Below are 6000 nucleotides of genomic sequence, written 5' to 3'. Positions count from 1 at the left end.
AGAAGTCTCCCCCTGTCCGGTTTGGCTTCCTTTGGTAGACCTTTCATTTCCCGCCCCTACTGTCCATGGCGGGTAGGACAAAAAAGTTCACTTTCTGCATTTTAGAAGGTGCTATTGATTCACTAGGAGGTTCTTCAATCACACTACCAACTGCACCTCTTTTCCGAGTTTGGGAGGCTTTTACTTGTGCCTTTGCATTCTCGATTCGTTGAGCCTTCTCAAGGGCCTCCGTAAAGGTATTCACTTGCGCCGCGGCTAACGCCTCTTGGATGTCCAAATTCAGTCCCTGTATAAACCGTCTTACTCTGCGCCGTTCAGTGGCTACCAGTTCAGAAGCAAACTTGGATAATCTTGTAAATTTTGTTTCATATTCGGCCACACTTAACGTTCCCTGGCGTAACCCAATAAACTCCTCCTCCCTCCTTTCTTGGACTAAAGGTGGAAGGTACTTCTCGTTAAATTCTCTTATGAAGTTTGCCCATAACCAGATGGTCTGTTCTCTTTCCCACTTTGCTCTAATTACGTTCCACCATGATCGGGCCGGTCCCTCAAATTGAAATACTGCAAAGTTCACTTGCCTTTGCTCAGTGTAGTTTAGGGCTGTGAAGATATTAACCATGGTTTCTATCCATTGTTCAGCCACGTCCGGATCGGGCCCTCCAAGGAATTTTGGCGGAGCAAATTTTTGGAACCTTTCAAGAGCCTTATCCTCGCCCATCTCAGGGTTTCGATTTTGGTTTACGGGTATTTGGCCTTGTTGATCCACCAGTCTTGCCAAGATATCCTTCATCTGTTGCATTGCCGTTGCCATTTGGTCTCCAGTCGCAGCTCTTGATCCCTGCCCTTGCTCGGCTGACGTTTCCCTTTCTCCTCTTGATTCCGGGGTCCGCTCAGTTCCCCGGCCTCGACCACGCCCACGACTACGTCTCCCGTCCATAGATATGTTTTTCCCTCTCTCTTTTCTTTTCTTTTCCCCAAAAGGTAATTTTAGTGAATAATCACAGTAAATTGTCTAAGCACCAATTCCAGCATACCAAATACACAAGTAAACATATACGCACATAACACGCCAGATCAAGGAGGCAGATAATCAAATACACAAATACATATCACACATACATATCCAGTTTGACAGATAATATATACACGAATTCACATGCTAACGTCATGTAGTAGCCATATATGGGTGCATCAAAAGAAAAGGGATACGCTGCCCCACACCATGTTAACCCCGTCCGGTCTCTCACGTCACTTTCTATCCCACTAGATGTCCATTGGACTCTTGAAATCATTCTAGCCAGACCAAGCCTGTTCATTTCCCAAAATGCGAATCTCAAATACTGAGCATCGCCTCAACGCTAAAGTACTCGGGCACGAGAATTCGAAATAAGACAATTCACATCTCGAGCTGGCCAGTCCCAAGAGTAAACCATCTACAATCGAAATTCCTACCCGACATACCTATCTATGGTCCTCAAATACCATGAGAGAGATTTAAGGCCTATAACATTCACAATTCATAGCTTATGCTCAAATGAGCACTAAGTCCTTTATACTCATGCACCACTTAGTCCAGGCTCACTCGGCGCAGAGACCACGCGAAGCAGGCTCTGATACCAACTGTGACAGCCCCACCTCCCCCTAAGGCGAACCAAAGGGTTCGGCGGGCGGCCTGCCCAGCTCTCGCCGGGACTCAGTCGTTCACTCACACAAATCAGAAATAGAACCACAAGAAAGGGCAAAACGAGGATCCAAAACTTAAAACAAAGCTTATATACATTGCTATCTCAGAAAAAAGTACAACCGTCGAGAATACAAAAGTTCTCAAGTCACCATACAACCAGCCCGTGCCAAGCACTAGGGCGAGAACCAAAATAAAACCAAAACTAGACCCAGCCAGTCGGTACAGAGCTCTCGCCCTTGCTCGCCTTCCCCTGTTAAGGAAAACAAAACTAAAGGGATGAGCTAAAAGCTCAGTGAGGTTCCGAACATAGAATCAAGTCATAAATCAAACGATAAGTCAAGAAACAGTTACAACATTTACAATAAACCATACATGAAAAGGATACGTTCGTTCGTTCATTCGTTCGTTCTCCTGTCATTCCCCTTTCCTTCATTCATTTGAAAATGCATTTTTCGTTCATACATAAAACTCTCGTTCGTTCGTTCGTTCGTTCATTTCATTCACCCTTTCCTGGACATTGGCCAGGCTCCACCAACCTCCACCAACCTATAAGGTAATACTCGCGTATACCAAACGTTCACCCAGGTCACCATATCGCCCGACCGAGTCCGCTTCTGGCTCGAGTCGATCGGTAACAAGGGGCAGTGGCCAGTTCAGCCAAAAGGCTTACATTCATGCACAAGTAACATTTCAATCTTTCAATCATTGAAAAGTTCACAATCATTTAGGCTGAGTGCGATAAAGTACACACTCGCCTAGAAAACTCGTTTTGGAAATCATCAAAAGCACTTAACACGTTATCAAACACTAATACAAGCCATGAAGTCAAGAAAATACAACAAACAAGGAACACTCACCGAATTATGCTAAATAACGTCCAAAATGTCCTATCGGATCTTACCCTCGGTCACCGAGAAAACCTATGATTCAACGAGAAAGAATACTACAATTCATCTTGCAAAACAAGTAAGTGGAATCAAGGAACTCGACTAGTTACGAGTACAACGGATAAAGGTGACTTTAAAGTGAAAAACAACCATTTGGATCTGTGGACGGAAATAACTAGGGTGTCATAAACCAAACTCAAAGGGTTATAACAGTTCCAATGGAAAACACTTGAATCAAAGTCAAGTCGGAATCCAACTAGATAGGCTCAGAAATATTATTTTTCAGAATCGTGTGTGTGGTTCAAAATCGATATACATTCAAGTAGGTATTATGGCCTACATGTCTTGACTGAGAAAACCTTAGGTCATACCTCGATATTTTGGTATGAAGTAGTAAATAAACATTTGAAGGTTCAAATGGAAAAGGTATCATGTTTTAAGATGGAAAACGGGCATAGTATTTGCCAAACGAAAATATACAAGTTGAAATAGAAACTTAGCCCTCGAGCGAAAATTTGGGCAGCACGCCCTTTGTATTTTCCTATTTCCAGCCATTTATGGCTTCATTATTTTTCTCATCCAGTTCCAAAGTCACACACAAAATAAGTTCATTCAATAGCCGTTCCGTAAGCTCCAAGTAGTACAAGTACAATTCAAGATAGGGAAAAGTCCGGAAATGAAAGTCAAGCCCTAAAATATTCAAATAAGCACAATAAGACTCGATTACAAGTCATGAACCAATTCCACATACTACCAAAATAGGGCTCCATAAGCATACATAAGCATTAGACGAAAAAGGAAAAATCCAGAAATGGAGTTAAGTGTTAACCCAAAAAAAATAGTTTTTGACAACATTTTACAGTTTTGGTACCAATGGCACTACGATTATCGGATGGAGGTGAAAGATACACCGTTTCGAAGCTAAGAGACAGTGATACAATATTACAGAAGGTCACTCAGCCCAGTTTCGAGTGTAACCAGGTCAAAAATGCAATCTACTACACCAGAACTGCAAAAACAGATTCACAAATCGCATTCTGGTGTAAACATCATAAATCAGGCTGCCTAAGCCCAAATCCAGTAATTCTAAAGCAATCCGAAAGCTAAGAAATAGGGCTACAATTCATCAGAAGACCTCAACAACTAATTCCGAAGCATTCCCAACCAAAATAACCCATTACAGAAGCAATTCTCAAATTCGGGTAAAACCAGGGCAGCAAGGGTAATTCCATCTTTTCTCAAGTAACGTTGCTCCGATTGACCTGAAATTTTGCAGGCATCTCCAAAATATCATTCCCTACAACTTTCATGTTTTAAACCAAGGAGAATTCGGCCTCTAACTAGGTGAAACAGTGCCGGGCAGAATGGTGAAAATTGGAACCCTAACTTCTTAAATTTCCGTTCAATGCGGAAATTTTCCGCAATTAACCACAATTTACATCCTCTAGCTTCATTTTAGATCATATACAGTCATCATCCATGGCCACAACATATGAATCATATTAAAACAGAAAAATCATGAATAATTATGAAAATTCACCAATCTTCACCAAAAGTCACAAAACCTTGCACAAATCCAACTCTATGACTAACACAAGTCACTAATTAAACATTATTAAGAACAAAGAAAGGATTGCTAGACATGATACCTTGAAATCTCAAGAAAGGTGATGGCTTAGTCCTTTCCCTTCTCCAATCACTCCACCACTACCTTCAATCTTCCTAAACAAGTGACTTTTGTGGAGGAATTTGAAATTTTAACGGTTGATTCACAAGATTGAGCAAGAAATGGAGTTGGAGTTGAAGGCTTTCTTCTTGTTTTTCCTCCTCAAGAATTCGGCCAAGATGCTAGAAGAATGAAGATGTTTTTGGTCAATTTTGATTTATTGGTAAAGTTGGTCCAAAGGTCAAAGTCTAACCAAATCACAAAGTGACACTTGTCACTCTCATTAATGCTTGGCTATCCTTTTGTCTCTCCACTCTCATCCATATAACAACCTTTAATTATCTCTTAGCACTTGGTAAAATAAATTCGGTGTCCAAAACTTAACCTAATTGGCCGAATTTTTTCCGAACATTTCGCACTAGCGGGTCCCACATTCGATATACACTCTTAATTTCACATGAACTAACTTATACTAGAAAAATGATTTAAAAACTATATTTTGCTCATAAAAATTATCTGGGGAATTTTCTAATAAAGAAAAGGTATCAAAGTGTGAAATTAAATAAAATAAAGCCTAGAAATTCGGTAAATTTTCGGGTCCTCACACCCTCTCCCCCTTAAAAAAAATTTCGCCCTCGAAATTTTACCTTCATTTGCCTCAGACGAGTCCGGAACTGTTTGGTTGCCTAACGCGTACACTTTTGCTGGCCCACTAGTTCGGTTCCCTCTTTCATTTGCTTGTTTTGCTTTAGCTCCTTCCAGTTGCGGAATACTACCTCCGCGTGACTGTCTCCTCGGACAGTTGCTAACTTGGTGCTCACCACTCCCACAAATCAAGCACTTCCGCCCTTTCCGCCAACAATCGTTCTCAGTATGATTGGCCTTTCCGCAATAGCTACAAGTCAAGTAGGAAGCCATCTTTTGGCTTTCTGGAGAAGTCTCCCCCTGTCCGGTTTGGCTTCCTTTGGTAGACCTTTCATTTCCCGCCCCTACTGTCCATGGCGGGTAGGACAAAAAGTTCACTTTCTGCATTTTAGAAGGTGCTATTGATTCACTAGGAGGTTCTTCAATCACACTACCAACTGCACCTCTTTTCCGAGTTTGGGAGGCTTTTACTTGTGCCTTTGCATTCTCGATTCGTTGAGCCTTCTCAAGGGCCTCCGTAAAGGTATTCACTTGCGCCGCGGCTAACGCCTCTTGGATGTCCAAATTCAGTCCCTGTATAAACCGTCTTACTCTGCGCCGTTCAGTGGCTACCAGTTCAGAAGCAAACTTGGATAATCTTGTAAATTTTGTTTCATATTCGGCCACACTTAACGTTCCCTGGCGTAACCCAATAAACTCCTCCTCCCTCCTTTCTTGGACTAAAGGTGGAAGGTACTTCTCGTTAAATTCTCTTATGAAGTTTGCCCATAACCAGATGGTCTGTTCTCTTTCCCACTTTGCTCTAATTACGTTCCACCATGATCGGGCCGGTCCCTCAAATTGAAATACTGCAAAGTTCACTTGCCTTTGCTCAGTGTAGTTTAGGGCTGTGAAGATATTAACCATGGTTTCTATCCATTGTTCAGCCACGTCCGGATCGGGCCCTCCAAGGAATTTTGGCGGAGCAAATTTTTGGAACCTTTCAAGAGCCTTATCCTCGCCCATCTCAGGGTTTCGATTTTGGTTTACGGGTATTTGGCCTTGTTGATCCACCAGTCTTGCCAAGATATCCTTCATCTGTTGCATTGCCGTTGCCATTTGGTCTCCAGTCGCAGCTC

Source organism: Coffea arabica, chromosome 6e (assembly GCF_036785885.1).
Source record: "Coffea arabica cultivar ET-39 chromosome 6e, Coffea Arabica ET-39 HiFi, whole genome shotgun sequence".
Lineage (NCBI taxonomy): Eukaryota > Viridiplantae > Streptophyta > Magnoliopsida > Gentianales > Rubiaceae > Coffea > Coffea arabica.
Note: the sequence above shows the minus strand (reverse complement) of the source record.